This window comes from Sinocyclocheilus anshuiensis, unplaced genomic scaffold (genome assembly GCF_001515605.1).
Source record: "Sinocyclocheilus anshuiensis isolate Anshui unplaced genomic scaffold, SAMN03320099.WGS_v1.1 scaffold1932, whole genome shotgun sequence".
NCBI classification, from domain to species: domain Eukaryota; kingdom Metazoa; phylum Chordata; class Actinopteri; order Cypriniformes; family Cyprinidae; genus Sinocyclocheilus; species Sinocyclocheilus anshuiensis.
The window spans coordinates 407,528-419,438 of NW_015555985.1; the positions used below are offsets into that span (position 1 = coordinate 407,528).

At 35.7% G+C, this 11,911-nt stretch overlaps 1 protein-coding gene across 3 annotated transcripts in view; it reads left to right on the forward strand.

Moving 5' to 3' along the window:
- The first annotated feature begins 553 nt into the window (after positions 1-553).
- LOC107676079 (sperm-specific antigen 2 homolog) overlaps positions 554-11,911 on the forward strand; it is a 42,961-nt gene continuing 31,603 nt past the window's right edge. For 2 of the 3 annotated variants that reach the window (XM_016470599.1, XM_016470600.1), the window contains exon 1: positions 555-649. The gene's annotated coding sequence lies outside the window, so the exon portion shown is untranslated. Of the gene's footprint in view, positions 650-11,911 lie in introns of all 3 variants that reach the window. The other variant, XM_016470602.1, reaches the window with a different exon arrangement.

Sequence of the window (11,911 nt, forward strand, 5' to 3'; positions counted from 1 at the left end):
ATCTAGCTAGCTAGCTAGCTATCTATTTATCCATCCATCCATCCATCCATCCATCCATCCATCATCTATCTATCTATCTATCTATCTAGCTATCTAGCTATCCATCCATCCATCCATCCATCCATCCATCCATCTATCTATCTATCTATCTATAGTGTAATCTCAAAGTAATTTTTCAATGTTGAAATTAAAACAAAGATTAGCCTATTGGAGTATGCTTTACAAGAAAATACTATTTCAGTCTTTCTACTTCTAATTTAACGTTTAATTCAATGTGTCATTTGCCTTTTTTTTTTTTTTTTAAGTGAAACTTACTAGAAACGTCTGAGTGGAAAAAAAACAAACATTTTAGAACATTTTATTTTCAGTGTTATACGTAGATTTCACATTGCAAATGCCAGGTGTGACTGTTATTGAGAAATCAGTTTTGGATCAGGTAGGAATGGTGCACTGCATATCTTCTTCCAGCAGGTTTCAGGCCAGGCATATTTTTGGGCTCCGTCTCGCCCATGTTGTTACTTTTCACTATTTTTTTTCCGGAAGCGGAAGCATTGTACTTGAAGTTTTGGAATAGTTTTGCCAGATGATTCAGTGCACTAGATACTTTCTAACTATCAGCGCGCGGTCATCATCATGTGCTGTTGAGATGGTAAGATGTGTTTTTCTGCTATTTTAGGGCTGGTACAGTTGCTTTCTCTAGTGTTTGTTTTTAATCTTGCGCGTTATTATGCATTAGCCTGGGAATTGAGCTTGTTTTACGCGCAGATGCGCACTGAAAAACAGATATTTAAGTGCTCGTGCTAGTTTAATGCGTAATGTGGCGTTTCAGAAGTTTATTTACAGAGTCTAATGGAGTTGTTTTGCATGCGCGTGTGATTGAAACAGTGTATTAGTATTCATATTCTGGAAAAGCAAAGTGAAGGGAACGTTTGCGCTGTAATAAATTGGGCTTCTAGATTCGGGATAACAGTTGTGCAACTAATCGGATGACGTTACAGTGAAGTTTTTTCTTTTTTTTTTTTCTTGAATGCCTCCTTTGGTTGACACTGATGATCATGGTTATGATAGTGGGACATGTCAGTGTCACCTGCTTCATCCTCCTGTTTAGGTCTGGAAAGCGACCAAAAGTAGAGTTCATAGCCTTATTAGATAATCCTGATTTGCTTGAGCTTTTGTGATGTTTATTGAAATGATAATTACATGCTTTTCAAAGTTGATACGCTAGTAGCTCACTTATTGCATTCTTGATCCATTACGAATCAGGCTAGATGACTATAAAGACAGTACTCATTTAGGGCCACCCAGAGAGCTCACCTAAAGTGGTATAGGCTTTATGCTTGTGTTTACGTTATGTTGACCATCCCAGATTACATCTTTCTTTTTTTTTCTGGAAAATGTATTTCATTTGATCCATTGTGCTGTTAAGAGAAGCTTATTTTTTAGACTGGTGATTCTCAAACGTGTTCTTAAAGTGGACCACCTGAACAGTAAAACAAATATTGTAGACCACTTAACATCTTAAATATGGGGAAAACTACCTCAGAACAGTTACATGCAGTTTTATGTAATGTAAAAATACGTTTGTACAATATATCTTGAAAAAGCTGGATCCAACATTTTACACTGACTGACATATAACTGTCAGTTATGTTAATTAAGTAGGCCTACTGTCAGTTATGTTATTCATTATTTTGGATCAGTTATTTATTGTTATTAGTTAATCACTTGATTAATTAAATGTTGGTGCTTCCTATCAGTTCGGTTAAGGTCGGTACTTTTATTTACGAGTGATGCATTTAATTAATCAAAAGTGACAGTAAAAAATTTTTTTAAATGTTACAGAATTTGATTGATTTATTTATTTTCAAGTAAATGCTATTCATCAAAGAATCCTGAAAAAAAATGTATTATGATTTTCATTAAAATATAACACAGCTCAACTGTTTTCAACATTGATAATAAGAAGAAATGTTTCTTTAGCAGAATCTCAGCATATTAGAATGATTTCTGAAGGATCATGTGACACTGAAGACTTGAGTAATGATGCAAATTCAGCTTTGTCATCACAGGAATAAATTACATTTTAAAATATATTAAAACAGAAAACAGTTATTTTAAATTGTATTGATATTTCACAGTATTACAATATTTACTGTATATATGTGTATATTTACTAATCATTAAAATGCTTCACTGACAGCAGTTTGAGAACCACTTTTTTTTTTTTTTTTACTGATCTCAAGACATAACCATTGTCAGGTTTTCCTAATTTAGTCTAGTGGCTCTCAAGTCTCCTTAAAAGTTCACTCCACTCTCTCGTGTTTGTGACTTTTCCACAGTTTTATGTGGATATTGAAAGTAGGGCAGCTCTGTTCTATGCAAACATAAAGGCAGGAGTGCTGTCTTCTGGGTGTCTTCAGATAACATTGGTCAGGTGTAAACACAGCTGACATACGAGTGTGTGTAAAAGAGAGTGTGTTTGAGCAAATGAGAGATACTGGTGTGTATTTACAGAGATAACATGGGTGAATCCATGTTGTCGCATGATTTACTGCATTCCTGCCCCAGGGAGAGACAGAGTAAACACGTTCATAAAAGAAAAGTTCATCCAAAAACAAAACCATCCAAAAAATTACTCGCCACTGTAGATTTACAAATATAGGAATAGATTGAAGTTTAAGCTGTCATCGACTGCAAGAGCACTGAAAACTCATTTGCGATTTTTGTTATTCAAACTTGCTGCATTGCAATCAGTAAAATTTCCATTTGCGTGAACTATCTCTTTAACAAGAGAAATCAGCATTAGTAGTTGGAAAAGTAAGCCGAGTTTTTGTGTTAACAGGTCTCGAGTTGCTTTTTGTGGAAAATGTGTCACGCTAACTAAACAAAAGGTGTGGTCCTTAGCAAAGTACTGTTATTTACAATGGAAAGTTAGATTATATTAAAGTGAACCACTTCCATTGATGCCTTTGAAACAGTCACTGCAACTACATATTCCATTTCCTTCCCAGGTCTAGATGCCATCTAAATTAGTTTGGCTTAATGCCTGCTGTTTCAGATCCAAGGAACAATTGTCTAAGCCAGGGCTGTCCAGAGTTTAGCTCCAACTTGCCTCAACACACCTGACTGGAAGTTTCTATGCCTAGTAAGAGCTTGATTAGCTGGTTCAGGTGTGTTTAATTAGGGTTGGAGCTAAACTCTGCAGGACACCGGCCCTCCAGGACCGAGTTTGGACAGCCCTGGTCTAAGCCATCAGCTGTAATATTTCCATATTAGACAAGCAAAACTGTTGTTATGTGCCGACTGCTGATGCTGTGTTATTGGTACATAATGAAGAAGGAAAGTCTTCTAAATGAAGACTTTCGAAAGTTTTCTGATGTGTTTCTGATTGCATTTTTGTCTCATGCTTTGCTTCACCAAAGCATCTTACAAATAGCTTAATGCAGGAGAAGAATGGTTTGTTTTTCTGCCCTATGCATAAAAACAAACCAGAAAAGGTCCTGTGGGGCTAATATGAATGCTATCGGGGGGCTTTGTCCACAGGAAATGAATTCAGCTAGGGACCTGAAACAGACCTCAAGAGAAAGGCTTCAAAGAGACACGAGGGAAATGACACTGTTGTGTTGTACAGTTTACATTACTCGCTCAATAATTGTTAGTAAGATGAGGGTTTAGTAAATACTCCATAAACTCCATGAAATGGTATGACTACAAGCACAGAATTATTTTCTTTTTGGATGTATTGAAATGGAAGTTTTGACAAGGTTTTTGTTTAATCATGAGTCATGATTTGCTACTTGCTAATGCTAGTCAAATGTAAAAGGAGTGATATTCTCATTCTAGAAAGCTAAAAATGGATATGACCACGAGTGTGTCAATATTTTTGGTTAATTTTGCTATTCATATTTGAATGTATATCAACTACCATACAAATGTTTCGGGGCAGACTCCGTAAAGAAGAAAAAAAATTGTGTCTTTATTCAGCAAGCAAGGATGCATTGCTCAAAAGTGAGAGTAAATACATTTATAATGTTATAAACGATTTATATTTCAACTAAATTATATTCCTTTTGAACATTCTATTCATCAAAGATCCTGAAAAAATGTATCATGGTTTCCACAAAAATATCAGGCTGTACAACTGTTTTCAACATTAATAATGATAATCAAAAATGTTTCTTAAGCACCAAATCTGCATATTAGAATGATTTCTGAAGGATCATGTGACACTGAAGACTGGAGTAATGATGCTGAAAATTCAGCTTCGTCATCACAAGAAAAAACAAGCATTTTAAAATATATTAAAACAGAAAATAGTTATTTTTAAATTGAAATAATATTTCACAGTGTCACTGTTTTTATTGTATTTTTGAGCAAATAAATGCAGACTTGGTGAGTATAAGAGACGTCATGTCAACTTTTAGTAGTATATTACTGTATATATGACTTCAGGGCTAAGACACATCACTCACAGTTTTCTACATTTAGATGACAGTGATCCTGACAGGTGAGACATTTTAGGACAGTGAGAACTAGTTTACATGGTCTCAAAAGCTTTTAGCCCCAAGGCTAGTGCTTTCTAAAGCAAAACAGAGCATGTTATACCCCCTTTACTGTGGGAAAATCAGAGTAAAGCTTATTGCTTTCATAAAATGTGATTACATTAAAGGGATAGTTTACCCCAAAATGAAAATTCTGTCATTATTTACTCAACCTCATGCCATGCAAAACCTGCATGACTTTCCTTTCTCTTTGAAACGTAAATACAGAATGTTTGGAACACTTTTTTTTTTTTATTGTCCATATACAATGAAAATCAATGGAGCTCAGTGTTGTTTGAACAGTTCTGATGACAGAATTTCATTCATGTGTAAAATTTCCCATTAATGTGAATAAGAAACACCAAAGAGTTACGTTTATTAATTATAAAAGTGCCAAGTAATATAGTTTATTAGCCTAACTGTAGACCGTTTATAGTCGCCAAACAACTTAATATTCACAAGTGGGTTTATCTACAGTTTCCAGTGACGTTAAAAACGACTCATCGAATCAGAATTTTTCAAAGTTTTATAATGACATTTTAAGCTTTGACATTTCCCCCCCCCCCCCTCTCAGCTTGAAATTCATGTGAAAGAGCTGCCATTAAATATTTACTACTTGTACTTCAGGCAGTGCTGTAGGCAGTTCTGTGTTGTGAATTAAACAGGGCATCTAAGAGTAGCTGGAATGAAAAGCAGTGCACTCATAATCCATCAGGACCATGTGCTGAGATGTTTACAGTGCTGTTCTGAAGAATCGTGGCGGCCTTATGAATCTCGCATTGGTTTATCTCATCAACTCCCTCCTATTGCTTTCCATATTTCTTCCATAATCAGATCCTTAGCCCAGGCCTAGTGCCTGGGATTCCAGCCAGCCCTCCTCTGGGTCCCATGTCAGTGCTATTCATCACAAGGGTGTGTGTGTGTGTGTGCGCATGTTTGTAATGTTATGAAAAAATAAAACATATTACTCACTTAAACTTTACTCTGTGTGGTGCTGAGAGTTGAAGATTTCCACTAAAAGGCATGAAATCGGAGCCTCACCTGTTCATGACTGAATCCCAGTGTCTGTTGTGCTAGCATGCTAACGGTAACACCCTGGGCGCTCCATATGTTTGTTTCACATTGGGCAAATTGAAACACTGGGAACTACTGACCTTGTTCAGGCTAATGATTAAACGGTTTTATCATAATGCTGGTACATGGTGTGTCTCTGTGGTTGGACCTTTAACAAATAGGCAGATGATGAGGAGGCCCAGGCTTGTATAATCAGTTCTTTTGCATGTCGCTGTTCTATTCTGCCTCTAGTCTTTATTTTGGACGATTGTAGTGCTACAGATTGATTGATTCTTTTTGACGAATCAATCAAAACCAGTCAGTTATTGGTTTGAATCATTCTAATGAATCACTGAATCACAAAGCGGTTCCTGACTTGGTGCAAGTAGCTACTTGCATCATGTCCAACCCAAAATAATCCAAGAACTATTAAGGTATTATGTGTACTAAAGTATTATGACACTTAAGTTAGAGTAGTTAATGACTGCTTGTTCACAAAGTGTAGCTTAATTAAATACTTAATTAAAAACATTTAAAACGTTACCAGAAAATTACCATTACCATTTTTATTTGTTTTGTTTAGTGTATTAAAGCATTTAAGTATTTTTGAAAGGAATCTCTTACTAAGAGACCCCAAGGCTGCATTTATTTGATCAAAATACAGTAAAAACAGAAATACTGTGAAATATTTGTTCAACTTATTATAAATAATGTTTTCTGTTTAATATATTTTAAAATGTAATTTATTCCTGTGATGGCAAGGCTGATTTTTCGGCAGTCTGCAGTGTCACACAATCCTTCAGAAATCATTCTAATATGCTGATTTGATGCTGAGGAAAACATTTCTTATTATTATCAACGTTGAAAACAGTTGTGCTGCTTAATATTTTGGTGGAAACGGCTATATATTTTTCTCAGGATTTAGGTTTAATGCATCCTTACTGAATAAAATTCTTTCAAATAAATAAAGAAGTCTTACTGAGTACAAAACTTTTGATTGGTAGAGTAGCTACAATCAGTTATTGTTGAAGTAACGTACTAAACAAATCATTAAGGTACCAGAACCATTCCTCTACATTGCGAGTAAATTACAAGTTTAGCATAGATATATTTTCACTCGGTGAACACTAAGGCCCTGTCCACACGAACGCGGTTATTTTTAAAGCCGCAGCTTTTTCTTTGCGTTTAGGCCTGTTTGACCACACGCAAATGCAGCAGCAGTTCACTGAAACCAAACATTTTTGAAAACGCCAGAGTGAAGATTTTCAAAAACTCTGGTTGCAGTATCGTGTAGACAGCAAAACCGTAGTTTTTGGCTTGTGACGTCGGCACCTGTGTTGTTATCTCCGCCTACTGGAGACTTTTTCAGGCTTCTAATTGGCCAACATGGCTTTACGGTTGAGATTATATCGCCACCTGTTGGTTTGGCATGCTCTTGACAGTGCTTCATAGCATGCGTTTGTGTTTTCATGTGGACGGAGATTTTTTTAAAAACGGAAGAAGGAAAAACTCAGTTTATAAAAATACCCGTGTACGTGTGGACATGGCCTTAGACTGAACGCTTGAGAGTTTTCAATTCATCTCAATAGATGCGCAGTGTGCCTGTTTTTGACGCACCGTAAACTCTAGTGTGAAGGCGCACGACTCGCTGTCGCTTTGCTGAGAGCGCTGTGTTTCTCACACAAAGAGATGTACAGTTTGATGCAAAGAGAGAGAGCGAGAGTCTTACATACCACGCTAAATCGATGTGCTACATGTAAACGATATTCTTTGTTGTATTTTTCTGTCAAAATAACGGAGTTCATTTAGAATTATTCAGCTTTTAAGAACAAGCAAAAGATCCTGCCGGTTTCTCCAGTAGTGGGCGGGACTAATGCGCAAACGGCAATCTCATTGGCTGGCGCTCACCTATTATGATCATAATATCATAATATAATGCTTGATTGACTGATTAAGAAAATACGATTTAAGAAGTTGTGCCATTTTACAAAGAGAAGCTGATTTATATATATATATGTGTGTGTGTGTGCGTGTGCGTGTGCGTGTGCGTGTGCGTGCGTGTGTGTGTGTGTGTAAAATAATGTATCAAGTAAACTAAAAAAAAATTCTAGCCAATGGCGATTATATTGCCAAGGTGTGCTTAGAGGGTTGAGAACTGTTAGGAATAGGGATGTAACGATTCACTCAACTCACGATTCGATTCACTTTTTTTTTTTTACAAAATGAGGTTTAAGACAAATTATAAATAAATGTGTCCTTTTATTATTGCTTGGACAAAATGCTGCATGTTTCTTTGTATAATTGAAATATAACACTATAATAATATACTAATGCAGCACTTGTATATTATTGCTCTTTTGTTGGTTTTGATTGCTTCTATTGTCCTCATTTGTAAGTCGCTTTGGATAAAAGCATCTGCTAAATAACAAAATTTAAATATAATGTAAATAACAAAACTAAATTAACATTTTAAAACAAGCCCAAAATAAAATAAATAAGTAACCCAAATAAAATAAATATCTTCATATAAACAAAATAAGGCTTTGTCTGTGCTCTGCCATGAGTGGCACAATGACATCGGTTCACACACCTTGAGGTATGTTGTTTAGGTCTAAGATAATCTAACTAACTTCACTGCATTACAAGCACTGTGTTGTTTCTTTAATTAGTTTACATCATCAGCCCTCCATATGCAGATCACGTCCCACACCTCCCCGTCTCACTTCTTGGGTGGTAGAGTAGCTGTGACAGAATGTCCTGTTGCTTTTGCCACTTGTAAAGTATTAAGATACATCAAATGGTTTGTTTGACCTTATGCGTTACCCTGGCACCAACCCTCTCTCTCTTACCCTTGCTCGCTTCCAAGCTCCAGGACACAGTGTCTGGAATACAAAGTGTGCCGTAAAACAGACACTTGGCTTAAAAGAAACATTAATCAGTGTGCAGCAAGGCAGGGGAACACAAATCGGTGTTTTTATCTGCCTCATGCTATTTAGCATTAAACTAACAGGGAAAATTAGAAGGCCCAGGTGGAATCGGTGTACTCACATTTTCTGCACTGATTTAAGGGGAATAGTTATGATAGCAATCTTAAAATCAGTGGTCTTTTGATGTTGACGTTAAAATTTTGGTGCATCTGTTGCTTGGAAACTAGGCAAATTAGGCAGATGCCTAATTCATTAGAAACTTGTTGATGAAAACGTACAAAACTATGCAAGGTAAAATAAATGTTTATAAACTGTAAGGTTTGTTTACCTGTGTATAATAAACAGTTATGGTACTTTGTTGGGTCGCCACTTGATGTCAAAAGTATAATGGAACTTGAAGCAAAAACAGTTGAGGATTGCTGCAATAACACATGTGATAACTGCATGATATGAATTTTCTTTTGTCTGTTAACATTGTGTGTGTGCATTTATAAAGGAAAATAGAATAGAAAAATAAATTGCAAAAAATTATTTAATTTGTATTTTCGTATTGCTTTTCACATGCAGCAGAAATATATGCATTGCATACATTTTTAAAGTATATTTCAAAATATATTTTTTAAAAACATTAAAAAAAAAAATATATATATATACAGTATATATACAGTATATGTTTTTGTTTTTAAAATATATTTTGAAATATACTTTAAAAATGTATATACTATAAAAATATGTATATTTTTAATAGCATTTAAAAATATATATTTTGCCCTCCATATATTTCAATCCAAGAAAGTACATTCACGTTACATTTTGAAGAAAAAAATTATTTGTTGTCTGTAACATGTGAACATAAAACATTTGAATAAAAATCAGCAAGGAACATACTCTATAATGTAAAAAGTTTGTGACAAAAATATATGAAAAAATAACATTATCTTATGATCTTAAGTTTTGATATATGTATATGGGTCCTTTATCTTGTTTAAATATTTTTACTGGAAAACAAGACAAAATACTGATTAAGAAACTGATTTTTTTTTTTTGGCCAGTGAAACTCCCAGCTGCTTTGGCTCTTGAGGACACACTGAATTTGATAATGTCTGAATTTATTGTCACAATCCTTCTTCTCACTCGCTGTCAGAAGAAAAGTGGAAAAAGATTCAAATAAGCAGAGGGGGAGAATTACCCAAAGTGTCATTAGTATAAGCACTGTGTCACATCTTCAAAACAAAAGCTTGTCACATCCTCAGAAGAGAGAGATTTTTAAACTTTAACCCTCTGATGAACACTTTTCTGGTTGCATAACAAAGAGATGTTCTGGAAGCATTCTCCCTTTTTCTCCTTTGATCTCTTTTTAAGCTAAAAGCAGTGAGGCCGTTTTAGGTTCAGGTTTTTACGTATTTCCTGTCTGTGGTGCATAAGTGACACATACGTTTTGGTGCCCATATTAGCATGTTGTGGTATTCACATGGCATGTGAAAGACCAGAAACATAGTCTATCTATGCAACCGTTCTATGCAATGTAATGTTTTTATCCTTGAAATTAAGTTTGGGGATCAGCAACTACCTCATTATACACGTCATGTGTCACGATTTAGTATATTGCGATGAATCACAGTGACATAATTGGATTGCAACTGACACTGGGCCAAATGCGTGGGAGAGAGAGTGAATCGGTGGTATCACTTTCAATCTCTCTCACTCGGTTCGCTTCACTTTTGGCCAGTGCTGCATCTTATAGAAGTCTGTGATGTACCATTAATTGATCTGTAGAAAATGCTATGCCTGAATGCAAAAATAAAAATAAAATAAATAATCATAAAAGATCCTGAAGTATTGATGCATTATTGTAAAAAAATATTTGTGATATACTGATATTTATCTGCATATTGATGAACAGTGCAGTAAATGATCTTTTTTACAGTTTGAGCAAAACATGCCTTACACTTGTGTCTCTTAGCTCCCCTTTGTTCGTGTTTGATTCCCCAGAGAGAAATCTGATGGTTTACTGCATGCAGACATTGTTCTTCTGGTGATCTTTGTAGAGATACAGAACATTATCGCTTTAGAAATGCTGAGCTGGAGCAATATAAGATTGTTTTGTTTTTGGTGTACCACAGGGCTCTATATTTGGCCCTAAAAATTGTCAGCAGCAGCACTTTTCACCCCTGTGGGACTTATGGGAGGGTTACAGAATAACCTTTTCTTTCGTAGATGCTGTGGTCTCTAAAACAATATCACAATGGAGGACTTCATCAGAATGCCATGTTATTTCACAGGCTAGGCCTTGGGCTTGTTTAGAGCCAATACCAAAGGTCATTGAGGGTGGCAGTTCATCAAGGCACTGGCGCAAACTGGATATTGTGTTTCTAACTTGGGAAGAAAACATTGCAGGTGTGGTTCGAAAAGAGCAGCTTGGGTAAGGCTTATCTTGTTCTGCTTTAAAGCTCATGACATCACTACATGGTTGCAAGATAACATTACTTTCAGGTCACTGGCCAGTCTTTCTTAAAATCAGTTGTGTTTTCCTCGCTAGGATATTGTTTTAGCTGTAAATGTCTTTAAATATTGATTAATCTCCTCTTAAATGTTAATATGGCTTGTACTGAATTTTATGACTGTACAAAATTGTAAAATCAATTATTTCATTATTTTTCAGCCTTTTGACCATGTATAATGACATATATTTCAACATTTAGGCATTTGCTCTGTGATCCTGCATAATCAATAAATTGTCAGGTCTTCCTGAGAATCAGCCTGTCTGAAACGGATATGGTCTTAATCACTAGGTCTCTAAGCATAATCCATTAATTGTAGGTTGTTTCTTAGGATGTGCTTTGATGTGCTGTTGTTTGTACGGTGTTTGACTTGGAGCCCTGGTCCTGTTTTTGTTTGGAGCCTTGGGATGTGGGGACGGACACAACGAGCAACCGGTCAAATCTGGAATGAGATGTGGGAACTGGGACGTCCTCAGTTCAACAGAAAGAGGTCATAGCGAGAGCATGTGTGAGGTGCATGCAGTGTTTTAAAAATAGTCATAGTTTTTCAAGGGGTTTTCAGCTGAACAAGCTTTTGTTGACAGGTTTGAGAAAGATGATAGCGACAGCGTGTTTATTCAATGGAATTGAAGCGATCACTGATTTTCCTCACAGCTCTGACATCCAGCTATTTGTCACAGACTCTATTGGTTTACAAGGTTTGAAGTGGTTAGTCTGCTTTAATGGCACAGGATCAGGGTTTTATCACAGCTTCTCCCCAGCTTTAAGTCTGTTCACTCATAACATGCATTGTGAACACAAAGGACGCTGGGTTCACGTTTTCACATTTACATATACCATATCCAAATATTTGGAATGTAAAATTATTAGAATATTTGAACAGGTTACC